Below are 22,027 nucleotides of genomic sequence, written 5' to 3'. Positions count from 1 at the left end.
CCTGACCCATCTCCCAGGCTCTTGATTAGCGGAAGGAGGAATTGCCTACCAGCACCTACTACAACGATGACAGCTAATATTTATATATGGCTTTTCAACAAAAGTTCCCAAAGTGGTTTACATAGAGAACTAACTAACTAACTAACTAACTAACTAAATTAGATTGCTTCCTGCCCCAAAGGGCTCACAATCTAAAAGAAACACAAGATAGGCACCAGCAACAGACAGTGGAGAGATGTTGTGCTGGGGTTGGGTAGGGCCAATTGCTCTCCCCCTGCTAAATAAAAAGAACCACCACTTTAGAAAGGTGCCTCTTTGCTCAGTTAGCAGTTAGCAGGGGACAAGAAGGGGATGCAGTACCCCATCCAGTAAAGATACATGGTGCAGCAATGAGAATTTTTTATTTCAAACATTCTGGTCATTGGGCAGCTACGAGGTGGCAGTTGACTTGGTGGCCGTTTCAGGGAAAGCTTTTCCAGAAGGCCATAGCCAGGGAGTTATAACCAAGGTGTTATTGGTCAGGATCTAGACAGAGTGTAAAGTGTACCGTCGAGTCGGTGTTGACTCCTGGAGACCACAGAGTCCTGTGGTTGTCTTTGGTAGAAGACAAGAGGGGTTTACCATAGGGATGTGCACAAAACCGGTTCGCCCGGTTCGATTTGGATCCGAACCGGGTCCGAACCAGGAGGGGGTGGTTCGGTTTTGGTTTTGTCCGAACCACCCCCTGGTTCGGTTCAGATCCGAACCGGTTCGGATCTGAACCGAACTGGTTCCGATCTCAAAAAGTAGCTAGGATGGTAGCTGGCACCCAGGGGTACCTGTCACCCAGATCCCAAAGCAATCGGATACTCATACGATTTTTTATGAATTTTTTTTAAAAAAATTTCTCATATGATATAATGGGACTCGAACCAGACCATTATTCCTTATTGTGGAGCACCCATGGGTGCCAACAACCATGCAAAGCCTGAAGCAATCAGACACCCCTATGATTTTTTATGAATATTTGAAATATTTTTAATTATTTTTCACATAGAGTATAATGGGACCCGAACCAGTCCATATCCCCTATTGTGGAGCACCTAGGGGCACAAAAGCGGGGCGGGTGGTAGACAGACAGGGGTGCCTACCACCCAAAAAATCCCAAGGCAATTGGACACTCCTCTGATTATTGGTGAATTGTTAAACTATTTTTGAATTCCTCATAGAGAATAATGAGGATTGCAGCAAATGTATAGCTTCATGTCGGGGGGAAAGGGGTGTCGTAGAGTGAAGTGTGGTGGCTGGTAGTTCCTAGGGTGGGCAAGGAAGCTACCTGAATTATTTGAAAGGAATTGGGCAAAGGGGTGATTTTTAAGTGATTTTTGAAGTTTACGCGTCTTTAAGGTTTTTCTCCATAAAGAAGCATGGAGGTGTCAACAAAAGTATAGCTTCACGTCGGGGGGAAAGGGGTGTCGTAGAGTGGAGTGTGGTGGGTGATAGTTCCTAGGGTGGGCAAGGAAGCTACCTGAATTATTTGAAAGGAATTGGGCAAAAGGGTGATTTTTGGTTAATTGTTGGAGTTTACGTGTCTTTAAGGTTTTCCCCCATTAGATATAATGAAGGGTGTATCGCTTCACGTCGGGGGAAAAGGGGTGGCCTAGAGCGGTGTGGGGTTGGTGGTAGTGCCGGGTAGGGGCAGGGAAGCTACCTGAATTTTTTCAAAGGATTTGGGCAGAGGGCTGATTTTTGGTTAATTGTTGAAGTTTACGCGTCTTTAAGGTTTTTCCTCATAATAAGTTTTAATGGAGCTTTCAGCAGCCCCATAAGTGCACTTGGGGGGTGCTGGGGTGGCCCAGAGCGAGTGGTGGTGTAGTGCACATAGGGTGCCAACCACCCCCATGGGTTTCTAACCCATGGGGTACAGGGTTCTCTTGTTTCTGAGGTACTGAGTGTGGATTCTATGATAGCAAATGAGATTTTCAATGAGACACCATGAATCCACTCTAATATGCTATCATAGAATCCGGTTCGCACATCCCTAGTTTACCATTGCCATCTCCCAAGCAGTATGCGATGATGCTTTCAGCATCTTATATTGCTACCGCCCGCAACATACCAGTGGGGATTCAAACCGGCAACCTCTGGCTTGCTAAATTAATTTCCCCACTGCACCATTAGGTATTAATAGGTCATTTCCAGTAGGTTAGATCTAGAGTGGAATCCAGTCTAGTGCAGGCAGTTCATGTCCATTCTGGGAATGTACTGGGAAGACTGGGAAGAAGCAGGCAAACAGGCAAGACTGGAAAAGGATTCAGAGCAGGTGGTCAGTTGTATGGAAAAGTGAAAAGAGAATGCAGAATCAGCGGAAACAGAGGCCCACCAGCCAGACAAGAAAGGTTAAAACAAAGAGTGCCAAATGTGAAGTGAAGGCACAGTGCTCAGGACAAAACTGATATATATCTTCCAAAACTGATATATATCTTCTTATATATCTTATATATATATCTAACAAATTTCAGTCCCCTTTACCAGTGCAAGCAACTGATCGTAATATGACCATCTTTTCATTTCCAGATGCACATTGAGGATTAAACTAGGTCTAATTTTAAGCACTTGATCAAGGCTAGCATGCCTGCTTTTTCTTCAGTAAAGAGCAGCTAGACTGGGAGCTGGATGGAAGAGGGACAGGAATAAGCCCCTCCGTCCACTAATGAGATCTTTTTTCCAGGGCAAAAGGCAGCTGTGGGAGTCCAGTTCCAATTCAGATCTTGATGGGAGTTGAGGATTAAACCAGTCCCATATAGTGGCTGACATCCAGACTGAATTACTCTTCAGCGGTCTTATTGAAAATAAGTAGTTTTTTAAAAGTCACCCAGTCTGGATGTCAACCAACGGTTCTGATCAACAGGGGGCCAATTCAGTTGCTATTTATGAATCAACACAAGGTCAGTAACTTTGATCACCTGCCTCAAGTAATGTCTAGTTTGACCCTAAGTCACTAACAAGTCAAGAACCACCATATCATTGGGAACGTATCCATTAAGCTCTCCCATTCGTGTCTGTTGTTAAGGCTTGGTCCAGTAGAGGTCAAACATATGCTGCTAGCTTCCAGATTTGATGTCTAATTGATGTGCAGCTCTCTTATGATCTTGGGAATAATTGCTCATGCAGAAAAGCATTATCTAAGGGAACCATGATTCTCTTTTACATTTGACATCATAAAGGAGGAAGAATGTCCTGCACGGCTGACCAAACCAAGCCTTGGGTCACTTGAATAATTTATTAAAGAGATAAGCAAAATCAATAGTGCCAAGCTGCAGCAGTTAACAGTGCACTAACTGGCTACGCAGACCATGTTTGACAGTAAAAGCCTTTCATACTCCCTCAGTATTAAAGGGAAATGATGGGGAACAAAACATTCCACTAGAACCAAAGAGCCAAAAACCCGCCTGGATTATCTTGTTCAAACCATAATTTCCAGTTTATGTAGTCTTATGTATGGAGCAAAAACTGACCACCTTCTTCATGCTGTAGAGAGGGAATTGTGTTCTCTAGCCCCCAGCTCCTTGGGATGGAATTGACTCAGGCACTCTGCAAAGGAGGATTGTTGAAGCGGCCCAAAGGGTTCAGGAGCTTAGGATGGGGCAGAGGGAGTGTCGTGAATGGCTTTGGTGTTGTCCTTCTGGGCGGGCCCTGACCGGTATACTGCTGCCATCACCTGTTCATAACCTTGGGAAAGGCTTACCGACTCTTTCCCCTTAGGGTTGATTAGACTGGGAGGCTATTCACACACGTGTAAAACTGGGCTAAGGGAGCCCAGCCCAGTTTTGCACGCACGTGTGAACTGCCAGGGTCAAGCCAATTCAAGCAGCAACATGGTGGCAAACCTGCCTAAGTAGCCACCTTTGAAAATGAGGTTAAGGAAGCGGGCGTTCCCTTAACCTCATTTTCCTGATGTCTGGCAGCTGCAAGATTGCAGGGAGCCTGGTGAGGAGAGGGGGGGTCCCCATGATGCACAACACACTTGTGCAGTGCATCACGGTATTTCCGTGGCCTGGAATGACACATCCTGGCCCCTAGCCCTCTCCGTTGCTTCGGCACATAGGGAATTGTCTGGGTGCGCGGGAAGCACACATAGCAACTGCACATCAGTCATCTGCAGGGAAGGTAAATATGACCCACCTTCCCCACAACCCGCTCAGGAGCTCTTCTCACGGATCGTGAGAAGAGGCTCTGGGTCGAACAGGATACCCAGTTCCCCTTAAAGTTTCTCCTAAAGCTTAACACTGCAAATTGATCCCTTAGGATGCAGTTTTAGCAAACTGGGATTCCTCTGGCCCAAGGCTAGAGAGGCATGCGACTGGGGGCCGTAGTTTCCTTACTGAACACTTGGAAAAAATTTCTATGGTGTCTTTCAGGCTCCATATTGTCTCCAATGTTTTTTTAACATCTACATGAAACCTCTGGGAGAGATCATCAGGAGATTTGGTGCAGGGTGTTATCAATATGCTGATGACACCCAAAATCTATTTCTCCATGTCAGCATCATCAGGAGAAGGCATAACCTTCTTAAACGCCTGCCTGGAGGCAGTAATGGGCTGGATGAGGGATAACAAACTGAGGTGGAATCCAGATAAGATAGAGACACTTATTGTGCAGGGTTGAAACTCAGGAGACGATTTTGATCTGCCGGTTCTGGATGGGGTCACACTCCCCTGGAAGGAACAGGTGCACAGTCTGGGGGTGCTTCTGGATTCGAACCTCTTTCTGGTGTCCCAGGTTGAGGTGGTGGCCAGAGGTGCTTTTTATCAGCTTTGGCTGATACACCAGCTGTGTCCGTTTCTTGAGGTGAACAAGTTCAAAACATTGGTACATCTGCTGGTAACCTCTAGGTTGGATTACTGCAATGCACTCTATGTGGGGCTGCCTTTGTACAGAGTCCGGAAACTGCAGTTGGTTCAGAACGTGGCGGCCAGGTTGGTCTCTGGATCATCTAGGAGAGACCATATTACTCCTAGGTTGAAGGAATTGCACTGGCTACTGATATGTTTCTGGGCAAAATACACGGTGCTGGTCATTGCCTATAAAGCCCTAAACAGCTTAGACCCTAGATATTTAAGAAAACGTCTTCTTCACCATGAGCCCCTCTGCCTGCTAAGATCATCTGGAGAGGTTCGCCTGTGGCTGCCACCAATGCGTCTGGTGGCTACTTGGGAACAGGCCTTCTCCGTTGCAGCCCCTGGACTTTGGAATGAGCTCCCTGTTGAAATAAGAGCCTCCCCATCTCTGGCAACTTTTAAAAAGGCACTGAAGACACATTTATTCACCGAGTTTTTTAATTAGATTTATAATTTTAAATAATTTTAATACTGGGTTTCAAATGCTTTTAATTGGTTATATGTTGTGAGGAGTTGATTTGGGCTCCTTCCAATTCAAACCAATCCCTGGGGACTTTGTTCTGCTGTGATGCTTTTAATGAGTTCTTTGCGGACAAAATCTCCTGTATTCGGGCCGACTTGGACTCCACTGTTTCTGCAGAGTCTATTAAGGTGGTGTCCAGCAATCCCTCTTGCAGTATTAGATTGGATCTGTTTCAATCTGTGATGCCTGATGACGTGGACAAGCTGCTTGGGGCAGTGCGGCCTACCACTTGTTCTCTGGATCCTTGCCTGACTTGGCTGCTTTAATCTAGCAGGGAGATTGTTGGGGATGGCTTAGTTAATATCATTAACTCATTGCTAAGGGAGGGTAGGATGCCTCCTTGTTTGAGGGAGGCAATTATTAGACCACTTCTTAAGAAATCTTCCCTTGATCCCTCAGTGATGGACAGTTATAGGCTGGTCTCCAATCTCCCATGGTTGGGTAAGGTGATTGAGAGAGTGGTGGCTAACCAGCTCCAGGCGGTTTTGGAGGAAACCGATTATCTAGACCCATTTCAAACTGGCTTTAGAGCGGGCTATGGGGTTGAGTCTGCCTTGGTCGGCCTAATGGATGACCTTTACCAGGGAATCGACAGTGGGAGTGTGACTCTGTTGGTTCTTTTGGATCTCTCGGCAACATTCGATACCATCGACCATGGTATCTTTCTGGATCACCTGGGGGAATTGGGGATAGGAGGCACTGCTTTGCAGTGGTTCTGCTCCTATCTCTCAGGCAGATTCCAGATGGTGGATCTTGGCGACTGTTCCTCTTTAAAATGGGAGCTATAATATGGAGTCCCTCAGGGCTCCATTCTGTTACCAATGCTTTTTAATATTTACATGAAACCGCTGGGTGAGGTCATCAGGAGATTTGGTGCAGGGTGTTGTGAGTATGCTGATGACACCCAAATCTATTTCTCCTTATCATCATCTTCTTCTTCATCAGGAAATGGCATTCACTCCCTAAGTGCCTGCCTACGGGCAGTAATGGGCTGGACAAGGGATAACAAATAGAAGCTGAAGGTGACGGAGGTGCTCATTGTGGGGGATCAAAATTTAAGGGATGAGTTAGATCTTCCTGTGCTGGGTGGGGTTACACTCCCCCAGAAGGAACAGGTTTGCAGCTTGGGAGTGCTCTTGGATCCACACCTCACCCTGGTATCTCAGGTGGAGGCTATGGACAGGAGCACTTTCTATCAGCTCTGGCTGATTCGACAGCTGCGTCCATTCCTTGAAAAGAACGATCTCAAAACAGTGGTGCATCAGCTGGTAACCTCCAGGCTCGACTACTGCAATGCGCTCTACGTGGGGCTGTGTCATGGCTCAGACTTCTGACTCAGAAGAGTCAGAGCAGGAGGATTCGCCTGCTAGTGAGGGCTCAGAGGCCCAGCAACAGAATTTGGCAGGGAGACCAGACTGGAGCTGAGGATTCTCAACAGCTGCCAGACATGATTTCTGATGGGGAGGAGCCTGGGATTTCACCTGTCTTGAGAAGGCGTCTCAAGAGGCAAGCTCAGTGGGAGTCATGCAGGCGCAGGAGATCATAAGAGAGGAAGCTGAAGTGCTGACTCAGGGAAGCCTGATTGGCTGCTGGTTCTCTTGAGCCATATATATTTAGGTCTCTCAATTGCTCATATGCTGTTTGCAACTTTCACTGGCCACAGACAGTGTGCTATTTAAATTCCAGACTTTTCCGAGTTCCAGTTTGCCTTGTTTATGCTTTCCTGCTTTGTTCCGTTAATTCCTTGTTCTGGTGTCCTTCGCTCGTTTCATTCCTTGCTTTGTGTTTTCTTTTCACTTATTACTCAGTTATTGTTAGAGGGGGGTACCTAGTTCAGTTCAGGGGACTTAATTAATTTACTATTTTCTTTGTGAGCCTTTTCTTTTCCTTCTTGCAGTTTCGCTGCTGCTTTCTGTTATCTCACAGGGGGAGTGCTGAAGGGGGTTGTAAATCCTGTTGGGTTAGCCGAGCTGACAGATTTACGACAGGCTGCCTTATACGTAGTTCAGAAACTTCAGTTAGTCCAAAATGTGGCAGCCAGATTGGTCTCTGGGGTAACTCGGAGAGACCATATTATGCCCGTCTTAAAACAGCTGCACTGGCTGCCAATATGTTTCCGGGTGAAATAAAAAGTGCTGGTTATTACCTTTAAAGCCCTGAACAGCTTGGCTCCAGGTTACCTTAGATAGCGCCTTCTTCAGTATGATCCCTATCGCTCACTGAGGTAATCTGGAGAGGTCCGTCTCCAGTTGCCACCGATACGTCTGGTGGCGACTCGGAACCGGGCCTTTTCTGCAGCTGCTCCTGGTCTATGGAATGCACTCCAGGCAGATATCCGCAGTTTAGGCTCGCCTTTAAGAGAGCCCTAAAAACCTATTTATTTGGCCTGGCCTTCCAAGGCTTATAAAGTGTTGTTGTTTTTAAAAGTATTTTAATTGGTTTTAAATGTTTTAATCATTATTGAATTGTTTTTATATTGTTTTTAATTGTGGGTTTATGTCTTTTAAAAAACTTGTTGTACACCACCCAGAGCCTCTGGATGGGGCGGTTTATAAATGTAATAAATACATAACAAATAAATAAGAAATGATTTTAATTGTTAATTGATTTAATGTTTTAAATGATTTTAATTGCAAACTGTCCAGAGAAGCATGTTTGGGGTGGTATAGAAATATTTTAAATAAATAAATAAATGAAATAAGGTATGGGTAACTGTGGCCAGATCTGCCTTCTCAAGAAAGGGATACAGCTGGTACACTAGCCTAAGCAATGTAAAAGCACCCCTGGCCACAGCCTCCACCTGAGCTTCCAAAAGCAGAGCTGGGTGCAGTAATACCACCAAACTGTTCACTTGCTCCTTCAAGTGGAGTGCAACCCCATCCAGAACCAATATAATCTCCTCAACCTTATTGGCTCTCTTACTGACCAACATTACCTCTGTCTTGTCCGGGTTCAGTCTCAGTTTATTAACCCACATCCAACCCATCACAGCCTCTAGCCCCCAATTCAGGACATCCACCGCCTCCCTAGGATCAGGTGACAAGGAGAGATAGAGCTAAGTGTCATCTGCATATCGCTGACAACTCAGTCCAAGTCCCTGGATGACCTCTTCCAGCGGTTTCATGTAGATGTTAAACAGATGGGGGATCATCCACTAGCGTGACCAAGGCAGTTTCAATTCCATCTCCAGGACAGAAGCCAGATTGAAAAGGGTCCAGATAATCCATATCATCCAAGACCCTCTGCAGCTGGGACACCACCACATGCTCTTTCACCTTGCCTAAAAAGGGAAGTTTAGAGACAGGTCTATAGTTGTCCGGGTTGGAGGACTTTCAAAACCCAACCCTTTGTTGTGTTGGTCTGGAGTACTGTGAGGAAACAAACATGGGGACTGCCTGGAGAATAGGGATTTGCACAAAACTGGTTTTGCCAGTTCAGCTTGAATCCAGACCAGAATTGAGCCGACTTGGTCCAGTCCAGTTTTGTGCACCATCGAACCGGACCCAGTTTGAGTTCAAACTGAGCCGCTTTGAAAGGGCTCAGAGCTTGACTGGTATAGGGGAATCCAGTGAGGGAGCTGAAGTTATGATATAAGAAGCTGAAGTTATGAAGAGGGAGCTGGATTATGGGAGCTGAAGTCCCACAATATCTGAGGACCCAAGTTTGAGGACCCCTGGTTTAAAATATGAAAAAGCCTACCACTTTGCCACACTAAAAGCTTCCCACAGCTGCACAAAGGAATGGAGCAACAAAAACGGGGAGGATTAATCCTAAATGAATGTGATGTTAATGCATGAATAAGATAACAAATAGGAACTTAAGCAATAAATGCATGGAATACTGAACGGAAGAAAGAATTCTGCACAGCTCTACAGTATACCAGAGGTACTATTGGGGGAGTGGGACAGACATGTTTATGTACATGTGCATCCTGTATTATGTGAAGAACCAAATTAACCTATTCACATATACAGTTTGTCCAGTTAATATCAGCCATGTAATTCCAAAAATGCCCAGGAGCTGTGCTGCTTTATGCCAGCCTGGGGATAAAAGTCACCCAGCGCCCAATGCCAGCAGCTAAGGTGTTGGGGTCACCACAAAACACAGAAAACGGATTATTTTCCAGTAATTTTCACTTGCTCTGCAGCAGTTTCAGAACTCCAGTTCAGCTTGTAAGATCTGTAATGACTGTAACCTATTGCCATCAATTTAAAGCGGGCTTTACAGTTCCTTGTTCTTGAGCACAGTGTCCTGTAAATGATACTCTTCAGTCCTGTGCCTTTGTCAGCTCTCAGACCTTTAGAAGACTATGCTGCAAAAAGTGCCTCAAGATTAGAGAGCTAAGCTGCTGATAACTTCCTGTGATATCATCTTAATAAACTTCCTGTACTTGATTAGTTGGGATAAACATGATATAGATCATGCATGATAGCTGGCAATGTACAGATAAACTGCCTGGTCATCACTTTTAAGCTAAAACTGCCCATCTGTTTTGAGATAGCAATCAAGACCCCTCAGCCGCCTTCTTTTTTTTTTAAAGTCTTTTCTTTCATGTCCTCAATTAAGTTCTGAAAAGAACTTTGACGACAACTGCTCTCATTCCTGCCTTAATGATCCCTCTTGCAGCCCCTGTTTATCACAGAGATTATGGAAGGTCAGATGGTGCTCAGAAAAGAGAGGCTTCGAAGGACTAAGCTGGAATACAATCCTAACACCTCAGATTTCTCTCATCCATTTAAATCAAAGGCACTCTGTTGGAAATGGTGATGTATAAGGATGCCACAAGCAGATGGGAGACTGCTTGGACAGGTGCTCTGTGTAGTGTGGCCCTGCAGCCTATACTACAAGGGGTGGGGCTTCGTTGACCAATACAGCTCCCATGTCATCAGCCCCTCGGTCCATGGCCCAGTTCAGACGTATACGTTAACGGAGTTAAGCATGGCCAAGGTTTCAATTATTAACTCCAAACCATGCTGCAGACGTTCAACAAACCATGACCAGCCAAACTCCAGTTGAAGGAGAATGGAGACTCTCACTGCTGCCCAACCACCAAGGCACATCCCCACTGCCTCTATGATTGGAGTTTGGAATAGGCCTGAAACTGCAGTTATAGCTGAGTCAGCATTCAGGCGTAATGCTTTGTCAGTAGAACCTCAGTTGTCGGTGGTAAAACTTAGAGAGAACCAAAAGTTACAATTGGAGTTTGGCGAGGCAAACCAGAGTTAGCTTTTGGCCCATAACCATGGTTTTATGCTTTCTGGCATAGTGCAGTTACAACCTTGGCCAGCTATAACTGTGGTTCTCCTGTATGTCTGAACTCAGCCATTGTAAAAGAAGCCACCCTTCCCTCCCTGCCCTGGGCATAGTGTGGGCTTTCGCTGGTCACTCCTGGGGAGGGAAGGAGGTAGGGAATTTTTTGGCTCTCATCCATTTGGCCATAGATGGGAGCCTTTTTAACCTACCTCACATTATTTCCCCTTAGCTAGCTAGGTTCCTGGGCACAAAGGCAGGTACAGTGCAGAAAACAAAGGGTTGATGAGCTCCTTACGGCATGTGTTTTGGCATGAGGAGGAGTCCCTGTCCCTAGTGCTGGCTGTGTGCTTCCTCTGCCCTGTTGTGACATCACCAGTCTTATAGGCTTCATGGCTTGTGGGGACGGGGTGGGGGACGACGGCGGCTGATGCCTTATGCTTGAACATAGGTCTGCTACGAAGGGCAGCATTATTTATTTATTTATCGTATTGATATACCACCTGGTCCATATACTTTCAGGCAGTGCACATAATTCATGTCATCCACGTGAATGTTTGAGATGCAAGTGGGAACCTATTTGAACCAAATTTGGTACAGTTGTAGGGGCACATGTGGCTACCTCAAATACATAGTTTGTGATGATGTTCCAATTCAAGATGGTGGATATGTGAATGTTTGAAGGGCGAGTGGGCTAACTTGTGAATTGCCTAAGCAATCTGGACCAAATTTAGTCCAGTTGTAGTGATAGAGAAAGGAAAATAGGCAGATTAGTCCTTACTAGAGCACGCTGTTTCTTTTGCAAACCTGAGCAGCACCTAGTTTTTGCTGCTGCTGCAGCAACCTGGATTGAACTACTCCCCCCCCCTCCTTCCTGTTGGAAGTTAAAGGACTTTGCGCTGTCTCTTTGTCTCAGACAGTGGAGGACAGACTAGTAAGTCAGAGGGCTAGAGCGTCAAGACATTGGTCATCACTTCTCCACTGCTCTGATGCTATCCCTTTGATATGTAGATTGCTAATCTCAGGGACTAACTTCCTTTCTCTCTCTTTCTTCCCTACCTGCCCTTCTACCTTGCAACATGGCAAGCCTCTCTCCCTGCACCATATGTGCAGAGAAGATGCAGAATCCATCTGCATCCAGCTAGATAGATAGATTAGAGATCCTAACTCCTCACTTTCCTATCTAGAATGGAGTTCCTTAATAAATGCCTTATATATTGATTTGAAACTATGAATTGGCTCCAAGTTACTTTACTCTCAGCATACACACATGCCTAACTAAATCCGCTGTGTTGTGCCTCTGTGCACTCTGCTATAATGAGAAAGGGATTCTCTCACCACAGAGAATTTCCAACACTTCCTTCCTTCCTTCCTTCTTTTTTCCTTTTTCCTTTTTCCTTTTTTTGCAGGCTGGTGTGCTCTGACTTATGTCTAGTTCTCCACCTGCCCAGGCTCTCTATTTTTTTCCCTGTGCTCCTTTCCTCCCAGGGTAGGAACTACAACTGTAGTACAGGAAGGATGGGTTATAGTTATGGGATGTAGTTATAAGTTATGGGGTGTAGTACAGGAAGGTTATGGGTTGTCTCTACCACAGTTATCCCCTTTCCCTTCCCTTTCCTTAGACTTAGCCCATTGTTGCTCACTCCTCTCAAAAAAAGCCCCCCCCCCGAATAAAGCCTGCTTCTTTATTTGGGGGTAATTTATTTCTCTATCTTCTGGGTGTGCACTGCAGTGCTATAGACAGCACTTTGTGTGGGGCACCCAGTATAAAAAGACCATCCCCAGCCCCACGCCCATTTTTAAATACTTGCCTTAAAGGAGATCCCCCCCCCACGAGGCCGATCAGTGCAGAATTCAGTTTTTAAAACCCCAAGATGCCCAGGAGGGTGCAAGGCTGAGCGAGGAGCAGAGTGCCTGGCAGAGGGAGGGGTGATGCTGCTGGTCGTCATGGGTGATGGCTAGAGGGGCCTACTTCCCTAGTCACCCCCACTGCTGTGGTGCTGGTTATTACCTATAAAGCCCTCAATGGCGTGAGCCCTGGGTATTTAAGAGAGCGCCTTCTTTGTCATGAACCCTGCCACCTATTAAGATCATCTGGGGAGGTCCGGTTATGGTTGCCACCAGCACATTTTGGTGGTGACTCAGGAACAGGCCTTCTCTGTGGCTGCCCCAGGGCTTTGGAATATGCTCCCTGTTGAAATAAGAGCATTTCCTTCTCTGTTTGCTTTTAGGAAGCCCCTCAAGATGCACCTGTTCTCGCAGGCTTTTAACTGACATTAAACTGTTTAATTTGTTTTTATTTTATCATACTGTTTTTTTACTGTATTTTGTGGAATTTTAACTGTTTTACTCTGTTTTTTATTGTTTTTTTAAACATTTCATACACCACCTAGAGGTGTACATATCAGGCGGTATAAATAAATAAATCATGCAAAGATTATATGGTCATATAGAAATGATTGGAAATGGCCTCAGCATGGGAACGACATTGCCATTGCTGGACATGATTACTGACCCCCTGCAGCAGCCAGGACCTTAACTTGCAGCACTTTCTATCTCATCATTCTGGTGTCTGGCAAGGAGAGTGTCCATCCATGTGGAACTCCTGCTTCCAGGAGCTGGATACTGCTGTGTGCAAACTCTCAACAGCAGGTCATGCATCTACAGAATTATCTTCATAATTAATCTGTGGAATTCTCTTCCATGGGATGTGGTTATGACGACCAGCTTGCATGGCTTTAAAAGGGACCTAGACAAATCTGTCTATCTATCTATCTATCTATCTATCTATCTATCTATCTATCTGTCAAATTTATTGACTGCCTGACTTCCTTAGACATGAGGCGGTTTACATAAATTAAAACAACAACATCGGCGGTGGGCAGGGAAGGAAGGAAGGAAAACTAAACTAAACACACACACTAAAAAGTGAAAGCCTTGCAGAATAGATAAGTTTTCAGAAGCTTCTTTAAGGACAGAAGGGAGGGGGCATTACGAATCTCAGGAGGCAAGGTGTTCCATAAGGAGGGTGCTGCAACAGAGAAGGCCCTCCCATGAGCCTGGGCCCCACATACCTAACCCGGGCCCAGAACTCTGAGAAGACCCACCGGAGATGACCTCACAGGGTGGGTCGAAGTTGGACAGGAGAGGAGGTCCTGAAGGTACACAGGTGCCAAGCCCTTAAGGGTTTTATAGGTGATAACCAGCACTTTGAATTGGACCCGGAAGTGAACTGGAAGCCAGTGTTCTGGCAGACAGATCTACCAATGGCTACTAAATTGGATGGCTACAGGCTTTCTTCAGGTTCAGAGTCAGGATGCCTCTGAATGCTAGTTTCAGGGCAGTAACAGCAGAAGGGGGAGCATGCCTTCATCTGCTGCTTCTGAGCTTCCCAGAGGCATCTGGTGGGCCACTATGAGAAACGGAATACTGGACTAGATAGACCTTGAGCCCGGTTCAGCAGAGCTCTTCTAATATTCTTATGTAGGTTTCAGAATGGTGTGAAGGTCAGTGCTCCATATTATAGCCATGTCAGGGCTAACTCATCCCATGGGTGCCATTTATTTCTAGTAGTTTCTGGGTAGTCTTCATAAGGTCTGCTGCTACCCTAAATGTGCTTCCATCGCAGGTAATATTATCTTCTGGTTCTTTGTTCATCTGTTTGTTTTAAATTTTGCAGCACAAAGTGTCTAACTCAAATTAGCATCAAACCTCAGACATTTACAATCCCATTCCTTTTGAGAAAAGCAATTTTAATTCAGTCCCACAAAGTTTGTTTTATCTTTGCCTGAGTATAAAGCAGACATTTAATATGGAATACGCTTCATGAATCGAGTTTCTTTGCATTCTTCTACTATTTTCTTTTCCTTTCTTCCTCTTCATGTTTATATACCGCCTTTCAGATATGAAACAGAATAAAACCTCTTCCTCTCTTTGAGACTTTCCATATGATCATGAATGTATATGCATATGTGTGTATGTGCATGTACAATAACTACATGATAATTTAGTTGTTGTACAGGATCCAGCAGTGGCAGCTGCCTCTAAAAAGTGGGGATGCCATAAGTCAAGCTACTCCCACCACACTTAGCCTATCCATCTAAAGCCTCCCGCACCTTATCCACTCCAGCTCCACCCATGAAAGCCCCTCCTATCAGATACGGAACTTCTCTCTCTCAGGCCCTATTCACACATTGATGTGATTTACACAACCAAAAACTATGTCCTACCCAGGTTTGGGAGCTGTGTGTGCTCCCAATTTTTGGTTGTGTGGGAGCAAACAACAAGGTAGGAGGAGGAAGAAGTGATTGTGTGGGAGACAGGAGATGGGTAGTACAGAGCCTTCCTACCCAGCTTTCATACCCAGCATTTTGACTAAGGTGGGAGGAAAAGCTGCCTTACCCAGGTTTTCCTCCTACCTTGATTCCACACAATCATTTCTCCCTCCTCCTACCTTGTTGTTTGCTCCCACACAACCAGAAATTAGGAGCACATACCCAAACCTGGGTAGGACACAGTTTTTGGTGGTGTAAATGAACTTATTATGTTCTACACACACATACAATCTGTGAGCAGTGTATGGATGTACAGATCTATATGCATATTGTAGCAGATTACATTCTTTGCCTCAGAGCAAGCTCACTTGAAGGAAAGAAATGCTGAATCATCCCTGCTAAGCTGCCTGGCTAGGCTTTTCCTAAAACTATTCTGTATTATCAATAGGTTTGAAATGCTGCTGCCACCACCCCTTTTGTTTACAGAAACTCTCAGGGCTTGGGGCGGGATAACGGGGGGGGGGACTCTCTTAGGAACATAGAAAACTGCCATATACTGAGTCAGACCATTGGTCTATCTAGCTTAGTATTGTCTTCACAGACTGGCAGTGGCTTCTCCAAGGTTGCAGTCAGGAATCTCTCTCAGCCCTATCTTGGAGAAGCCAGGGAGGGAACTTGAAACCTTCTGCTCTTCCCAGAGCAGCTTCATCCCCTGAGGGGAAGATCTAGCAGTGCTCACACATCAAATCTCCCATTGAAATGCAACCAGGGAAGACCCTGCTATGGGGACAAGTCATGCTTGCTACCACAAGACCGGCTCTCCTCTTAATTTGGCTCTTGGACAAGTACAAAAATCTTCCACATGCAAGCCTACATGTGATGAGAAAACTGATAGCTGCTGAACATCTGAGGAAATGTTTGCACCAGAGAAATCCCCCCTTTTACACACACCCTTTTCTTAGTTAAAAATCAACTCGGAGAGGCTTGTAAAAAGCAAAGAACTAAAAAAGACCCCAGTTTTATTCAATTACTACAAACTGCTTCTATCTGAGGCTTTCTCAACGCTTAGATACAGTTAAGAATACTCAGTAGGGTTACAAAAATAGGTTGTCTTAATGCACGCTTAAATTTTTACAGAGGCTTTTGCAACGCCGTAGGTGTATTGAGCGTAGGCTAGTGTTTCTTATTTCAATTATGTTGCAGATAAACTATAATAGAACAGTATCAGGAAAATGCAAAAACAAAAACAAAAAACCCACACAAAGAAATATACATTTCTAATGCACAATCTGACTAACAAACTGTTCCTTATGCCGAATTCCCTTTTCCTGAACTCACCCAATTCCTGAGGAGAATCAAGTTTCCTGCAATCCTTTCTTTTAAGGATCTACAGAGTTATTTCATGAGAGAAACCTCCATGCTGGCTTCGACCATGAGAGATCAAAACTCCATTGCCCCTCATTAAGCCTTTCCATATCTGCTTCTCTCCAACAAAGGCTGCCCTTCTTGTTCCCAGAATTTCCAGCAACTGCTCTCTAGGTCCCACCCACCTGGTGTACTGATTGGCTGCCTTGGAGTTCACCAGTGTGTCATTCAAGACTAACAACTCTTTAGAGGCACGAGAGGCTGATCACTACACATATACAATTATTCACAGACTAAATTGAATGCATGTACAATAGCATGCTTCCTTTCTCTGCCCTACATTTAAGGGGGCCTGTACCCACATTCACCTTTAAAATGAACACATGTTAATTGTAAATTGCCTAGAGATGCAAGTTTTGGGTGGTATAGAAATATGTTAAATAAATAAATAAATAAATATGCCCACGATCACTTTTAAAGTGAACACAAAACGTGTACATGTGTACAGACATCTTTACACACATACATCATAATGTCTACATACAGCTTCAATGTTTATTATATGTAGCCACTGGTTATTACAAAATGTCAATGAATAAAAACTTGTACGTTCCAATATGAAAAACCTGTACATTCTGGAATAAAAATTAAATTGATTGTTGGCACAATTTACAGCTATAGGCTGGCATACTGCACAATGTTTCATGCACAACATCGCAACATATCTGCACAATTGCAGAAGCGCATTCTTGCGCAAGGACAACTTTGCGCAGTTGTACAACATTGGAGATAATAGCTGTATTGTCATACAACTGAAATGTTTGCACTTGTGCAAAAGTGCACTTCTGCAGTTGCGTGGGTATTTTGTTGTGACATTCACACAATGTGTGCAGAACATAAGCTATAGATGTTATAACCTTAATTCTAATCTTGGCAGCTATAGCAAACAGAGGCACTTGGTTGGTGACATAAGTATCTCAATCCAAAACTACACAGATTTGTTCAGCTGGAGTTCTGTCACCATCGTTTTTAAACAAGGGCACAAGAAATCACTCTCTAGTGCCTACATGCATTGCACAGAAGAAAACGTAAAATAGAATAATCCTCTACCTGAAGAGCACCATAGATACAAAGATGCTGAAAGACGGAGACCTTAGCATATCTCCCATCTACATATGATGAAGCCACAGCTGGAAAATGCAGTTCTATAAAGGCTTGTCTCAAAGCATAATGAGTCAATGATTGAAGGTAATAAGGGAGATAGCTGTCAGATTTTAAAGAACAATATCATCTACTAAAACCTGTTTGCTGAATAATGCTAAGGTCCTGGCTAGAATTCTGAAAATACAACTACTCTCTTAGTTTTATCATATATTTTGATTGACTGGAAAAAAAATCCAGTGAGAGACTGTGTTGAATAAGTCTCTCACCACAAATCTGAGTCCATCCACCCATCCTTAATTGTATGAAACCTAAATTGAATCTTCATCTTCATAGGCATTCTACTTTTGAATATCAAACGATGAGAGCAAACAATAAAGGAAGGTGGTTACTTTCTTCATAAGAAATAGGGAGTTGCATTATAGTAAGTCAGACCAATGGCTGACATCCAGAGCAATGAACTGCATGCAAGAGGACACTGCACTTAGAGATGTGCACAAAACCAGACAGGCTGGTTTGAATCGAATCCGAACCAGATTTGAACCAACCCAGCCCAGCCCAGTTTTGGTTCCAGTCAGACCACCAAACCAGTTCCAGCTTGACCACCGAACCAGTTTGAACAGGTTTGGAGTCATATTGTTAAAGGGAAATCCAGTGAGGATTCCCCTTTACCAATAAAGAGGCAGAGGGACTTATCTAAGTCTAGAGGGGGTGGGAGGGGAGTCCATTACTACCTACAAGTCCCATTTGTTGCAGCAGCAGCAGCCACAGGGGGTGGTGAGGGTGGTAGCTCTACCCCACCCCTGCCAGACTCCTGCAGAGTAGCCCAGGCTGGCAGCAGACCAATTTGGGCCTTCTTTGACCTGGTTTGGGCCTCTGTGCACTTATGGGAGCCACTTTAGTGACCTCTGCACATGCGCAGAGGCCATTTGCATGACCGTGCACAAATGGCCTCTGTGCATGTGCAGAGGCCCTGAAAACAGCCCCCATGCGTACCCAAAGGCCTGAACCAGCAGGAGTGGGGTGGGGGACTGCCGCCCCACAAGAAACCACCACCACTGCAACAAATAGGACGTGTAAGTAATAACCTATTCCCCTCCCACCCCCACGAGACTTAAGGAATCCCCTCTACCCCTTTACTGGTAAAGGGGAATCCTCACCAGATTCCCCTTTACCAGTATAGCGGTATTTCTGTAGCCATTCCAGTCTCCATGAATGCATGGAGGCCATTTGCATGCTGTCTGTGCAAGCAAATTGCATGGCCACACAAATGGTGTCCATGCATGTGCGGATGGTATGCAAATAGCCTCCACACATCCATGGAAGCCAGAATTGCTGGCATTGCGTGTGCTTTGGGCTGCGCCAGGGGGAGCGGGGAGTGGTGGCAGCCATGCCGGCTGGATAAGAATCTTCTACATCTCACCACCCCCACCTGGTGCCCCTTAGCATTCCTAGGACCCCCAGTCCCCACCCCTTTACTTGTAAAGGGGAATCATTACCGAATTCCTCTTTACAAGTATTAGCTGCCTGAATCGCTGAACCAGTCGGCTTGACCAAACTCAATCAACAGCATGGGGTTTGGCGATAATTTGATTCGAATTTGAGCAGGGGCGTAGCAAGGTTGGACTGGGCCCAGAGACAGGATTTCAAAATGGGCCCCCAGCCTCTCAAAGTCCAGGGCCTCCACACATCCCAGGCCCCCAAGGATTTAAGTCTGATATTTCAAAATAAGTATGCTGCCTGGAAATACATTTCACTGAATACACACATGCACACTTCACAGTATATAGTGATATACATTGAGTACTATATACTATTTGTGCTACTGTTAATGCCTAGAACACACTAGCAACGCTAATTATTAAAATGGGCCCCTCGCTGCAGATTAGCAAAGGAGACTTTCAACCATGCAGGGTGAGCCTATGTTTGTTTTCTCAGAATTCTGAACCAATTCGGTAAAGTTTGATTGCAGGAGGTTTTTCACAGGAGGCTTTTAAAGCCCTTTAACACACATCTCCTCCTCTGGAATGGAGGTGCTGCATTCACAGGTGGGCCAGATTCACCCTAAAGTCCCTGCAAGTTACTGGAGAGCAGTTCACACACAAGAAAAATAAAATAGAATAAAAGCACCACACCTGCTTCACAGTTCTCACTCAGACCTTCTGGGTTGCAAAACAACTTGAACATAAGTGCATTTATAAATGAATGAATGAATAAAATAAATACAATATTGTTTGTTCCAGAAGTTTTTATAATTTTCTGCCATGAAACAAGCCGCTTATAGGACTTTTTAGATAGTTTTTTAGGCCAGCAAATTTTCCAAATTAAATATTTAGAGACTTCTCAGTCTCTCCCTCCCCCCCCCCCCATATCAAAGCCCTATGGCAAGCAGATCAGGGTTGGGGGGTTGACCACAAAAAGGAGTTCACATTCTACCTGGCAAGTGCTGGGCTGGGCAGAGGGTCTGCTGCAGAGAGCTCAGCTGTGGGGGCCACACTGCCTGCCTGCCTGCCTGCCTCCTTCCTTGCGTGCTTGGGTCCTCCCTGCAAGCCTACTCCAGTTCAGGCTTCACTGAGGCCTAGATGGAGGCCTCCCTGGAAGCCCAGGGACAAAAGGAGCTCTTTGCAGCTTGCCTGCTGCTTAGATTGCCGGCCAGGAGGACAAGCAGGAGAGAGGAGGGCGAACAGGGCAAGGGGCTGAGGGGCCTTGGGGCTGGGCAGGGGGCAATGGGGAGTCATGTGAGTTGTCTGTGGGGGGCCCCAAGGCAGTGGGGGCCCCAGACAACTGTCTCCCCTTGCCCTATTATAGTTACGCCCATGAATTTGAGCCAAACTGCAATGTTTGTTTCGTTCACACCCCTACCTTGCTCTAAATGTCACCCATGGCTACATGGCATGATTCCAGCCTCCCATCAAGCCTACTTAACCACTTTGAGACTGCTGCCTGAGATGACTGTGTGACCTCACCTCAAGGAATAGCTGGCCCTACTGTTTGTAGCTATTTAAAAAAAAAATTGAAAAAACACTTCCAGCTCAGCAACATACCCACTGCCTGCCCTAAAGACCCATTTCCAGTCCCCAGGGCCTTCTCCCCCACTCAGCATGCAACACAGAAAACTGTCGTATATTGAGTCGGACCATTGGTTATACTAGTAGGAATGTGCACGAACCAAAAATTGAGGTTTAGCTTGAATCTGAATCGAATTCAAGCTGAACCGTGTGCTGCCAAACTGGTTTGGTCGAACTGACTGGCTGGTCTGGTCTGTTCAACCAAACTGGTTTGGTGGTTCAGCAGCTAATACTTATAAAAGGGAATGTGGTTAGGATTCCCTTTTACAAGTAAAGGGGTGGGGGTCCTGGCTCCTATGAAGGGGCAGCGAGGAGCAGTGAGAGAGAGAGTTAAAGGGTCTTCTTTCCATCCAGCATGGCTGCTGGCGCCACTGCTCCCCCCACCCGGTGGAGCCACAACCCAAATGCACGCGATCCTTTACTGAGCCACCACCATGCGGGTGGCTTGTTAAAGGATGGAGGATCATATGCGCTTGGGATATGAGTTGCAATGGCAGGGGATGAGCAGAGATGCCGGTAGCTGCGCTGGGCAGTAAGAAGACCCTTTAACCCTCTCTCTGCCCCCTCCTCAGCTACCCGTTCAGTGCCGAACCAGTCCACCTGGACTGGGCTTGGTTTGATTTGATCACAGAGTGAACCACCCCCAGTTCGTTCTGCGATCAAGCCGCTGAACTGGCCCGGTTCGAGTCAAACCAGTTCAGCACCAAACCATCCTTGCACACCCCTATCTTCTAGCTCAGAATTGTCTATAATGATTGGCAATGATCCTCCAAGGTTTCAGGCAGGAGTCTCTCCAAGCACAATTTGAAGATTGAGCCTGGAACCTTCTGCATGCAAAGCAGATGCTCTGCCACTGAGCTACAGCCCCAGGCGCACCCCACTGACCCTTGCCTGGCTTGGCAAGAGTCAGGTCTAACAGCATGCTCTGCCGAATCCTGTGGATAAGCATTAGCAAACATCATCCACCTAGCTCACCAAGGTTTCTCCCTGTCATGTACTTGACCTTCCTACCCATGGTAACATATCCTTAAACATCAAAGCATCACCCATTGCAATTTCCAAAGCCTCCTCCTTATTTTCTCTCCCTCACTCTACATTTGTTGTGGCATCATTTATGAAGTTTATCTTGACAGAACGAGCAAAGGAAACAATGACTATATATCATTTCCAGTTATTCTGGTTTGGCAGCTGGACATTTTATGAATTTTAACATATGCACCCAAGCCAGGAAATTCAGTCTGAAGATGACATCATTGCAAGAAGCTAAAAAAGGATAAGGGAGAAGGGTCTGCATCACCAGAGAACTATCCGGATCAATTAATCTGTTAGTCAGCTACTCTAGAGCTAGTGTGCTGTAGTGGTTAGAGTGTCAGACTCTGGGTTGAGAAGACACATGTTCAAAGTTCTAGAGAGTCTTGTAGCTCATTGGCTGTCCTTGGAACTGTCATATCTCTCAACTACAGAGTTGTTGTGAGGATAAAGTAAAAAACCATAGACAACACTATG

General features: G+C 45.5%; 1 long non-coding RNA gene across 1 annotated transcript in view; it reads right to left on the bottom strand.

The window, feature by feature from the left end:
• LOC128340175 (uncharacterized) overlaps positions 1-19,997 on the bottom strand; it is a 195,743-nt gene extending 175,746 nt beyond the window's left edge. The window contains exon 1 of the long non-coding RNA XR_008313504.1: positions 19,890-19,997. This is a non-coding gene — a long non-coding RNA (uncharacterized LOC128340175). The remainder of the gene's footprint in view (positions 1-19,889) is intronic.
• Positions 19,998-22,027: the final 2,030 nt, after the last annotated feature.

Source organism: Hemicordylus capensis, chromosome 1, assembly GCF_027244095.1.
Source record: "Hemicordylus capensis ecotype Gifberg chromosome 1, rHemCap1.1.pri, whole genome shotgun sequence".
In the NCBI taxonomy this organism is placed as follows: domain Eukaryota; kingdom Metazoa; phylum Chordata; class Lepidosauria; order Squamata; family Cordylidae; genus Hemicordylus; species Hemicordylus capensis.
This window is presented reverse-complemented; position numbering and strand designations above follow the sequence as displayed.